Below are 12010 nucleotides of genomic sequence, written 5' to 3'. Positions count from 1 at the left end.
GTTCCTTGATTTAAAAAATGTGAAATTGTGCAGGGCTGTTGATTAAATTATTTGCAATTATGAAATTATCCCAGAGAAAAAAATTACATTTTAGAGACCAAAATTACTGAGTCTACCAACCACACTGTTTTCAACCAACACTGAAGAAACTCCACATAAGCACTGTGTTGAACACTGTTGTGCACAACTCCAGCATAAACTGCAAAGAGAAAATAGAGGAAAAGTTACAGAATATTTAAAAAGAATGTTTATTGTGTGAATACAGTATAAGAAGGGAATTCAACAGAGAATTCATATTTTATGAATTCTTTTGAAAGGCTCCCACAGGCTGGTGTGTCTTATTCAGCAGATTCAGACTGAAAAAAGAAAAAGAAAAATAGATTATTCACCATAACCTGGTAATAAAATGTTGTTCATATTTAATATATGAAATTTGCAATCACAGATGAACACATACAAGTACACATTCAGTAATCAACAAAATATCATGGCAAACATAAGGGGAAACCATTATTTTATCCATAGTTCATTCATCTATCCATGTAAAATAATTTTATATGAGCAACATTCACTCAGTTAAACTGTCAACACAAAATATGAAATTGCCACATTTACTTCAGCACATTTAGCATACAAATACACTTAAACACTTACATGAAAAATAAATTAAGACTGTAAAATATTATCAGTCAAATGTTTACCTTTCCAGCATCACGGCTCTTGGCTCTCATCTTGTTGACTTGGGACTCGGCGATGTCAGCGCGCTCCTGAGCTTCCTCCAGCTCATGCTGGACCTTCCTGAGTCTAGACATGTGAGTGTTGGCCTGCTCCTCCTGTAAACAGTAGAGAGTTGTATTACTATTATTATTATTATTCGTAACAGCAAATCACAAATTAGTGATTTGGGCAACATTTAAAAACTGGAAAGAGTAAAATGCATTTTCACTTACGGCCTCCTCAGATTGTCTCTTGTAAGCCTTGACCTTGAGCTGCAGCTTGTCCACCAGATCTTGAAGCCTCAACACATTCTTTTTGTCCTCCTCAGTCTATACAAATACATATAAGACTGTTACTGAAGGAGTACAAAGACAGGATTGAAAGAAATGTATTGCAGTTTTTGTCAAATATGAAATTACCTGGTAGGTCAACTCCTTCACTCTGCGCTCATACTTGCGAACTCCTTTAACGGCATCTGCTCCACGTCTCTGCTCAGATTCAACTTCAGCCTCCAGCTCACGCACCTGTAATGTGATTTAAAAAAAATGCATTCTAATTATTTCACCACAAAGAAATAAAGCTTGAATTTAGCATAATTTACATCTAGAAAGATGTAATATTCTGAAAATTTATACAAGATAGATTTCACACCCTGGATTCCAGTTTCTGGAGCTGCTTCTTGCCACCCTTCATGGCCAGGTTCTCAGCTTCATCCAGACGGTGCTGCAGGTCCTTCACTGTGACCTCCAGGTTCTTCTTCATCCTCTCCAGGTGAGCACTGGTGTCCTGCTCCTTCTTCAGCTCCTCTGCCATCATGGCAGCCTAAAGTGATGAGTTTTGTGGAAATATTAAGTTTGGACTTAAATGATCAAATATGTCAGTAAACTTTAAATGTAAAACACTTTATGAACATAAGATTTGTAAGTCTAAACTCACATCGGTGATCGCCTTTTTGGCTTTGTCCTCAGCATTTCTTGCTTCCTGGACAGCGTCGTCCACTTCACCCTGAACCTGGACAAGGTCAGCCTCAAGCTTCTTCTTGGTGTTCATTAGGCTGGTGTTCTACATATTCAAGGAGACAAGACAATATATTGAAGGGATGTGTCATTTCTTTCATGAGTTACAATATGTGAGAATTCATGACCACAAACCTGTGAGTGAAGCAGTCCAACACGCTCACTAGCATCGACCAACTCCTGCTCAGCCACTTTGCGTCCTCTCTCTGTCTGTTCCACAGCAGCTCTCAGCTCCTCAATCTCAGCCAGCATCAGACCATTTCTGCGCTCCACCATGGCGACCTGCTCCTTCATGTCTTCCTGTCCTCTGACGGCATCATCAAGATGCAGTTGGGCATCCTGACAGCAAAGAAGAAAACCATGAACCATCTGTGCTCTATGTAATTTAGCTCAGTGTTTGTACCAAGCTCACCTTGAGTTGTCCTTGGACATTTCTCAGCTGTTTCTGGGCCTCAGAAGCCTGCCTGTTGGCATGGCTCAGCTGAATCTCCATCTCATTCAGGTCTCCCTCCATCTTCTTCTTGACTCTCAGGGCATCATTCCTGCTCCTGACCTCAGAGTCCAGAGTAGTCTGCATGGAGTCGATCACTCTCTGGCTGTTCCTCTTGATCTGCTCCATCTCCTCATCCTTCTCTGCGATCCTCCTATCGACCTCTCCTTTGACCTGGTTGAGCTCAAGCTGAACACGAAGGATCTTGGCCTCCTCATGTTCCAGGGTGCCCTTAAGTATGAGTTACAAATACAGCTATGTCACCAGTCCTTTGAGCTCCTCATTACATATTAAATGATAAAATGCAGTTGATTTATTGTTGAATCATGTCATACCTCTGCTTCCTCCAAGGCTGACTGAATTTCTGATTTCTCAGTCTCCACTGTCTTTTTGGCTTTTTCCAGTTCATGGATGCTCTTTCCACTCTCACCAATCTGTTCAGTCAGGTCTGAGATCTCCTCTGTGGAAGAAGCAGACAAATATACAGTTAACGCTACAGCTCTTTTCAGGTTGTGCAAAGTCTGTAAAATTCAGAGAAGACTCTCTCTGTGCAATAAGAAGCCAAAAATCTAATTCATTCTGAACCTGTAACATTATAATAGCTGTGAAATTCAGAGAAGGTGCCAGATTTCACATTTAGTTTTGGTAATACGTACGCTGCAGGTTCTTGTTCTCCCTCTTCATGGTCTCCAAGTGATCCAGAGCCTCCTCATAGGAGTTCTTCATCTTGAACAGTTCAGTGCTGAGAGAACGAGCCTCTTTCTGAGCTCCTTCCAGCTCTGCCTGACTCTCTTCAAACTTCTGCTTCCACTCTGCCAGGACCTACAATTTCATAGATCATTAAAGTTAAGCAGAATTGAATGCATTTGCACGTCAGTTAAAGTAGTTTGTTTTATGCACAATAATTCACCTTATCAAAGTTCCTCTGCTTCTTGTCAAGGTTGGCAGCCAGAGCATTAGCTCTCTCCACATCAATCATGAGGTCCTCCACCTCACCCTGCAACCTCTGCTTGGTCTTCTCCAAAGAGGCACACTTGGAGTTCACAGCCTCAATTGATTCCTCAGCCTCCTGCAGACGCTGGGCGAGCTTTTTCCTGCAAAAAACAGGAGCTTCTCCTACTAAAGTGCACATCAGGAGTTTTAAATTGATCTATGATAATGAAGAAATGTATTATTTACTTGGCTTCCTCCAGCTCCTCAGTGCGCTGGATAGCATCAGTCTCGTATTTGGTTCTCCACTGAGCCACCTCGCTGTTGGCTTTGGACATTCCTCTCTGCAGCTCAGCCTTGGCCTCCTGCTCCTCCTCAAACTGCTCTCTGAGCAGGTCACAGTCATGGCGGGCTGACTGAACAGCATGGGCCAGGGCATTCTTGGCCTATAGAAGTAGTAGAAGACACATTGATATTACTTCAGGAAATGTTTTTCAAATATGAACATCTGGTATTTTATATGACATAAAATTTAGGTCCTATATGTCGCATTTTAATGATATGACACTTTAGCAAATCAAAATAAATCTTTTGTATGTTCAATGGCCCAAATCAATGGCAACCGAAATATTACTCGTTTTCTCAATGCAGTGTTGTTGTATGAACAACTTATTAAGTGATATGTGACTAATAACAGTCATAAACTTGTCGCACCTTGACTTCCTCCTCAATGTGTCTCTTGAGCTCCTCAATCTGTTGAGTGTACGCCTGCTTGCCCCTGGTCAGTTGGGAAACAAGAGCTTCTTTCTCCTCAAGCTGCCTTGTAAACTCACCTGAAAATGCAACAGTAAATGTTTTTAGCCAAATCATTAACTCTCCCCATACTGTTTCATTAAATGCAACTCACCATTCTCTGTCTGCAGTCTTGCCCTCTGTGCATTTACATCATTCAGCTGGCGAACATTCTCATCATTTTTGGCCTTGAGCTCACTCAACTGGTCCTCAAGAGTTCTGCACATTTTTTCCAAGTTGCCCTGTTGACAATGAAACATATTGTTCACTTAAACAATTGAGATTTTGCAGCTTCTGTCATATTCACATATTTAGCATGACTGTCAAGTGAAGCCACTCACCTTTGATTTTGCAACAGCCTCCATGTTGCTGGAGAGGTCATCAATCTCCATCTTGTACTCGCTCTTTTCCTTCTCCAGCTTCTGCTTGACACGCTGGAGGTTGTCGATCTGCTCTCCCAGCTCTGCAACACTGTCGGCCTGCTTCTTGCGGAGAGCTGCCGCAGTAGCTTCATGCTGCAGAGTGGATTCTTCAAGGTCACGACGCAGCTTCTGGAACTCAGCCTCACGCTTCTTGTTCATCTCAATCTGAGCAGCTGTTGCTCCACCAGCTTCCTCGAGCCTCTCGCTGATCTCCTCCAGCTCCCTGGAGAGGTCAGCTCTCTGCTTCTCGACCTTGGCCCGAGCAGCCCGCTCAGCCTCAATCTCTTCTTCCAGCTCCTCAATACGGGCCTGAGATTTTGAGGAGATTATTGTTAAAAAGGATAATGCAGTACAAAAGAGTCAGTCACTAAACATGCATCTCCACTGTGTTACCTGGAGTTCCTTGATCTTCTTCTGAAGCTGAGCACCAAGAGACTGTTCATCCTCGATCTTACTGAGGAGCTGGCTGGTCTCAAAGTCCTTCCTGTTAAAGGAAAACAAGAATGCTGTCAGTGTTGATTGTTGTGTTGATTACGGTGCCTTGTGGGGATTGAAAAAAGCAAGGTTCTGCACAACAACAACAACAACAACAACAAAAATTCCTACTTCTTGATTTTCTCGTCAGATTGCTGCTTGTCGTTCTCCAGATCCATTATGGATTCCTGGGCCAGTTTCAGGTCTCCCTCAAGCTTCCTCTTGGCTCTCTCCAGGTCCATGCGAAGCTTCTTCTCTTGCTCCAGGGATCCCTCAAGCTTTGGAAATAATGAGAGTAACAGCAGTTAATGCAAATCCGTCACTGCACTGGAGTGTTTGTGATGAATCAAGTAAACATGTGGCAACAGTATAAAAAATGATTAATTTCATAATTAAACAGAAATGTAACAGTGACAAAATTGCTTTCTCACATCGTCCACTTGCTGTTCCAGTTTTGTCTTGGACTTGGTCAGAGTGTTGACTTTGTCTTCCTCTGCCTGGAGATCATCCAGTGTTTGCTGGTGGCTCTCTTGAAGAGCTTTCTTCTCCTTGGTTAGTTTGGCAATAGCTTCATCTTGAGATGCCATCTCCTCTGTCAGGTTTTTCACCTAAAGATGACATGAAACGAAAATGTATCACTTTTGCTGCCAAGTTATTTTTTTCCAAATACAAATTGAAATGGCCCAACTTTTAAATATCTTGACCTTGTTTCAGTGGCATGCTTCTCTTTCTCCACTTTAGCCAAGGTGAGCTCCAAGTCATCAATATCTTTCTTCAGTTCAGAGCATTCATCCTCAAGTTTCCTCTTCTTGGCAGTAAGCTCAGCATTGATTTCCTCTTCATCCTCCAGTCTCTCACTTGTCTCTTTGAGTTTAGCCTCAAGCTGGATCTTGCTCTTAATGAGTCCCTCACACCTTTCCTCAGCATCAGAGAGGTTTTCAACTTCCTGTATTGTGTGGAACATACAGTATGTAAAGCCACATTAAAGGAATAATTCATACAACATTGATGAAACACAACCCAAAGAGAATTTCAGTGTTTTTTTCTCTACTCACAGCAGCTACTTGCAGTTGCAGGTCATTCTTTTCCTGCAACAGGGAAACCATCTTCTCTTCCAGCTCCTTTTTCTTTGCCAGTGCAGCAGCCAGGTCTGACTGCATCTTGTCATAGTTCTCCTTCATCTGGGAAAGCTCCTTCTCAGTCTCAGCACTCTTCAGAAGAGGCTTGATCTTGAAGTACAGCTTCAGCCATGGCCAGTTTTTCACATTCATGAATGAACGGATATTGTACTGGATGGAGTAGATAGATTCTCTATCAAATGAAACAAAGCACACTGTCACCTCAGCATTGCCATTCTCTATAACCTTTGGGCATATCATAAACACTGATCTTGACAGTACAGTCATTGTCTGCTTGTTAATTTTACCTCCTCTCCATCATCTTAACAAACTCTTTCCTCATGACGTATCCTCTGCAGAGAGCCTGAGTCATGGTCACCAGCGTAGCCAGTTTCTCATCTCTCATCTCCTCCAGAGTACCCAGCAGACCAGCTTTGAAGAACACCTGCAACATTTTCATATGTAAAATAAATTAGCCATTAATGCACACAAGATCAGACAAGTGAAACCGGTTCGTAGTCTTTGTATGAATGTACCTTTGTGTGTCCAAACTTGTACTGAGTGTGGTCCACATCAATGGAGCCCAAGAGCTTCTCTGAAGCCTTCTTGTTGTCAATGAACTGTCCCTCAGGGATGACACTGGCATTCAATACTTTGTATCTGTCAAAGAAAAAATGTCATTCTTACACACTGTGTACGCCTCATCTTGTAGTTTTACACAGTATGTCAACTGACGTACACTTGAATGTCTCAAATTAAAGTAATATTCACCTCTGCTTGAAGTCACCATAGAGGATTCTGCTGGGGAAACCCTTTCTGCAGATTCTGATGCCTTCCAGCACACCGTTACACCTCAGCTGGTGGATGACCAGGGAGTTCTCCATCAGACCTGAACATCCCAAGTACATGTTGCTGGTAAGATTCCTGTGTTTGATGACTTTGTTGGACGTAGCACAGAGGATTGTATGTTTTTACCTGGGGTCTTTGTTTCATTGGGAATCAGGCAACGCACAAAGTGAGGGTGAGTGCTCCTCAAGTTGGTCATCAGCTTGCCCAAGTTCTCCTGTGGATCAGCAGTACTAGTTTAATAACCAACCCTCACAAAATTCATTGTTGTTTGAAATTTTGGCTATGTTTTGCAGGACAAGACTAAATACACACTCTGAAAAGAGCAGAGACAGTCTGGAAGGAACCACCCTTCTTCTTTCCACCCTTCTTTCCAGCAGTCTCTGTAAGTAAAGGTCATTGAATATTTACTTGTCTTTGGTAAAAAAAGAAAAAAAAAGAAAAAATGAAAACAGTGTACGTATTTTCATCAGTCCAGCTGCATAAAAACACACATATTAGAGATCAGCTACTTACCCTCAGGTCCACCATGGGCTGCATAAAGGAAGGCCAACAGTTTGTTTGATGACTTCTGGTAGAGTTGAACAACAGAGTCATTCAGGGGGTCCTTGTTCTTGTCCAACCAGCCAGTGATGTTGTAGTCAACAGTACCAGCATAGTGAACCAGGGAGAAGTGAGCCTCAGCCTTGCCCTTTGCGGGCTTTGGCTTCTCAAAGCACTTGCTCTTTCCGAGATGCTGATCATGCAGCTTGTTCTTGAAAGTTGTGTCAGAGGCTTTGGGGAACATGCACTCCTCTTCAAGGATGGAGAAGATGCCCATTGGCTGAGAAGAAGGTGTATTTTATGTTAAAACTAAAAGATCCACATGACATGAAAAAATAATTTTTAACAGAACAACTACTGACCTTCTCAATAAGCTCAATGCAGGCAGCCAAGTCCATACCGAAGTCAATGAACTCCCAAACAATGCCTTCTTTCTTGTATTCCTCTTGCTCCAGGACAAACATGTGTTGGTTGAAGAACTGCTGCAGTTTCTCATTGGTGAAGTTGATACAGAGTTGCTCCAAGCTGTTGAACTAAATTAATGGAAATGTATTAAATTACATGGTGAAATATTGGTGTTTTGTATAATCATGGATCCATGTTTGTCAGATCACTCACATCAAAGATCTCAAAACCAGCAATATCCAACACTCCAATGAAGTACTGTCTTGGCTGCTTTGTGTCCAACATTTCATTAATACGGACGACCATCCACAAGAACATTTTCTCATAGACAGACTTGCAAAGAGCCGAGACAGCATTGTTGACCTAGGAATGACAATTTATAAAAAAAACAAAAAACAAAACAGATTTAATTGTTTAGAAAAAACATGCAATGCATTTATTTATTTATTTGTTTGTTTGTTTGTTTATTTGTGATTTTCAATTTTTTGGGAAGTATTTGATTTTCTGTCTGGTCATCTACCTGCGGAACGGTTTGACCTTTGGTCACCATCTCATTTCCGACTTTGACTCTGGGGTAGCACAGAGCTTTCAGCATATCTGCTGAGTTCAGGCCCAGGAGGTAGGCAATTTTATCAGCCACTGATGAAGAGAAACAACACAAACACACAGTTCACATTATCTTAGCCAGCTTCTTGCATATTAAATGCATCTTTAAATGTAAGAATGTTGTAATTTTATCTGTTACCCTCTGTGCCATCAGGCTCAGCCTGCTCCTCTCGCTGCTTCTGCTTGAATTTCATGTTGCCATGATGCATCACAGCACCAGTCAACTTGTAGATGCCGTTCTTTTCCTCAGCGTTGAAGCCCAAGATGTCAATGGCAGTCTGTGTTGTAAAGAAAGCAGATGTATTTGATGTATTTTATTGTATGTGTTCATCTGTATAAAAGACTGATATAGCCAAATTTCATCTCACACTCGTTGCAATGAACTCCTCAACATCATTGATGCTCTTGACAGGATTTCACCCTGACTGATCATCGGATAGTCATAGGGGTTGGTGGTGATCAGAAGAGCCTCTGGAAGAGAAATGTAACATGTAGATTTGTGTTTGTCTTTTATATCATTTCAGGGTAAATTTCAAGTGTGTAGAATTGTACCCAGGAGCTCAGGCTTGTGGCCAGTCATCAACTGGTAGAAGATATGGTAGCTCCTCCAGCAGACAACTGAAAGGTTACACGGGACTTCTCCAGCAGATCTAATCAAATGAGAGATTGTAGATGTACAGATTGTGGTTTTTATTTCTTATTAAAATTGACATTTTAGTCCTGACTCTTGGCAGAAACCTTGGTATAAACTCACAAGTTTCAATATCAGCTGAAGACAGCTTGCCAGTTGTGCCGAAGTGGATTCTAATGAATTTACCCTAAAATGCAACATCATTATTCCCATTAACTTTGAAATATATTAACAACAGATTTCAAGGTTTTTTCTGGATGTGAGCACTTACAAAACGAGAGGAGTTGTCATTCCTCACAGTCTTGGCATTACCGTAGGCCTCAAGCAGAGGGTTGGCTGCAACAATTTGGTCCTCAAGAGAACCCTGCAACACATGAATTTAAAGTTAAATGCCAAGTTAAATATTTGAATTGTTTCCTCAATCCCTGTTACAAATCATTTTATTCTTAGTCAACATTTATACCTGCATTTTACCAGGTATAGGCTCTGCCTTCTTGGCTCCAAGGGCTGCAATTGTTGCAAAGTACTGGATGACACGCTTGGTGTTGACAGTCTTTCCTGCACCAGATTCTCCACTGGGTATTAGAAAAGCATTGTGTAGCTTCATAATTAAAAGATTTTCAATTTATAGTGTTTCAGATTTTTTGCTGTACTTACGTAATCAGGACAGACTGGTTCTCACGGTCTGAAAATAAATATATAAAGGTAAACATTTATGGTAGCTCCACTAAAACTGCCTTTAAAGGCTAAAGTCGTCTTCCATATTTACATCTTCAGCAACTGTTCTAACTTTAACCTTACCAGTGAGCATGGCCTGATAGCCATTGTCAGAGATGGAGAAGATGTGGGGTGGAGCCTCAATCCTCTTTTTGCCTCTGTATGCTGCCACACATACTGCGTCATACACAGGAAGCCACTTGTAGGGGTTCACGACAACGCAAAACAACCCAGAGTAGGTCTGTAGTTGGGGAGAACATAGTGTAAGAACCCTTACACATCCATATTTACACATCATATAATTCACCAGTATTCATAAGTGGAAACTCACGTAGATCATCCATGATGCATAACGCTCTTTGAGATTATACAGCACACAAGGTTCATTGAGGTGGGTCATCATGGCCATGTCCTCAATCTTGTCAAACTTTGGAGGATTCCTGGGAAAAATCTCATCCTCCTTGACAGTGACGGTCTGAATTGGGAAAAGAGTTCTTGTTGAATTTTAAGAAAAGAAAAAAAAAAACCCAGCGAAATATCATTTTAAAATTAAACAGATTGCTTTGTTTGCAAAGACATACAGTGAGTGTATATTAATGTTATGGGATGAAAGTTTCTTCAACAGAACCTATCTTTGATTAAATTACAAGGTAAAATAGGGATGGGAATCATATGCTTCAGAATTCATCTTACCAATGTCTGCATGATTTATTCATTTATTTATTTGTATTTGCTCTTTCACGTTGCAGAAACTCATGTTTGACATTACGTCTGATGTCATGGTGCCAAACGCTACATCAAGCAACAAGGAAAATAGCTGCAGTGATCTTGAATACTCGTGTAGGGCTACATTTTCTCCAGACAAAAGTGAACCAGACCAATAAGCAAGATCGCTAAGGGTACTGATTTCAATAAAATCTCAACACGTCCCATCCCTAATGAAAAAAGTTCACATTTACATTTTTAAGACTGCAAGTTGTTTAGATGCTGCATTTTTCAAAAGTAAAACAATCACTCTATCTATTTATCTGTGTGTGTGTGTGTGTGTGTGTGTGTGTGTGTGTGTGTGTGTGTGTGTGTGTGTGTGTGTGTGTGTGTGTGTGTGTGTGTTATCACCTACCTTTCCCCCTTCTGTTTCAACTGTTGCTTTGCCACCCTCTTTTTTCGTCAGCTTGCCTTTGACATACATCTCAGCAGCGTCTGTCACAAAGAAAGCTGTTTTGGCATCAAACGGAGCCGTTTGAGCTGCAATCCTCTCCTTCTCTGGTTTCCGGAGGTAAATGGCCGCAGGGCCATACTGCTCCATCTCCGCATCTGTACTCATGGTGGCGCTTTAGTTGAGACTGAAAACATAAAAGTGCACATGTATCAGCATGGTAGCGATATTATACTGTAAATGACCTTTGAGACATTGTTGTTCATGCTCAAACATTTACCTCACTTCCAAAAGAGAATGGGTAGTACAGAATCTGGTGGAGTCTCAAGATGCTGTGAAAAATGTTCATGATGAGTACAATAATTTGTATACTTGTAGCAGAGTTGAAATACTGGATTGTGTTCAGAAAATCAATTTTGAGAAGAGCATTATCAACGTTTGTGTAAACGTATGTTGTCAAACACGCCAGATTTCACTTAATCCACAATTAAGAATGTCAAAATAAAAAAAAAAACTTAAAGGAACTGTTTTTATGATGACACCAGTTTCTTTAATATGCTGTGAGACTTTAGTTTAAACAAAGGTGACTGATAGGCAGAAGCCACAAACATGCAGGAATAATCAGTAATGTGCTAAATGCACCTCCCATTTAAGAGAATAGATACTCTAAGGTCTCGGTCCATATACTCACCTGTCGTGAGAGCGTATCAGTCCATGCACAGGCCCAGAGCTGCCTCTTTTATATATAGAGAGAATGTCTGGTCAGCAGCAGCCTGTCACTCTGTTTGGTCACACTCTCTCCTCATCCTGTTGCTTATTTTGTGACAAGGATGTTTCAAGAGCTTGCAAGCAATTCATTATATGGCAAAATGAAAAAGGCCATAAGATAATGCATTGATCATGCTGCAAAATGTGATTTTATTTTAATTTTATGGGTGTGAACAACACATTGTGTAAAATTTGCATATATATATATATATATATATATATATTCACATTTCCTTGCACATTTCCTTATAGATTGATTATGTGGACAATGCTGGACAACTCTGTACCTGAATGCTGCCAAGGCATTTACTCACTTTTACCAGGCATGTTGACGCATTCTCAGCAAGACCACAACAAAGGAGCACTTGAAGAGTGCTGG

The 12010-nt window shown here is 41.0% G+C and overlaps 1 pseudogene; it reads right to left on the bottom strand.

Moving 5' to 3' along the window:
• Window positions 1-224: 224 nt before the first annotated feature.
• Window positions 225-11648, bottom strand: LOC117528665 (annotated as a pseudogene).
• Between the last annotated feature and the right edge of the window lie 362 nt (window positions 11649-12010).

Source organism: Thalassophryne amazonica, chromosome 16 (assembly GCF_902500255.1).
Source record: "Thalassophryne amazonica chromosome 16, fThaAma1.1, whole genome shotgun sequence".
Classification (NCBI taxonomy): domain Eukaryota; kingdom Metazoa; phylum Chordata; class Actinopteri; order Batrachoidiformes; family Batrachoididae; genus Thalassophryne; species Thalassophryne amazonica.
This window is presented reverse-complemented; position numbering and strand designations above follow the sequence as displayed.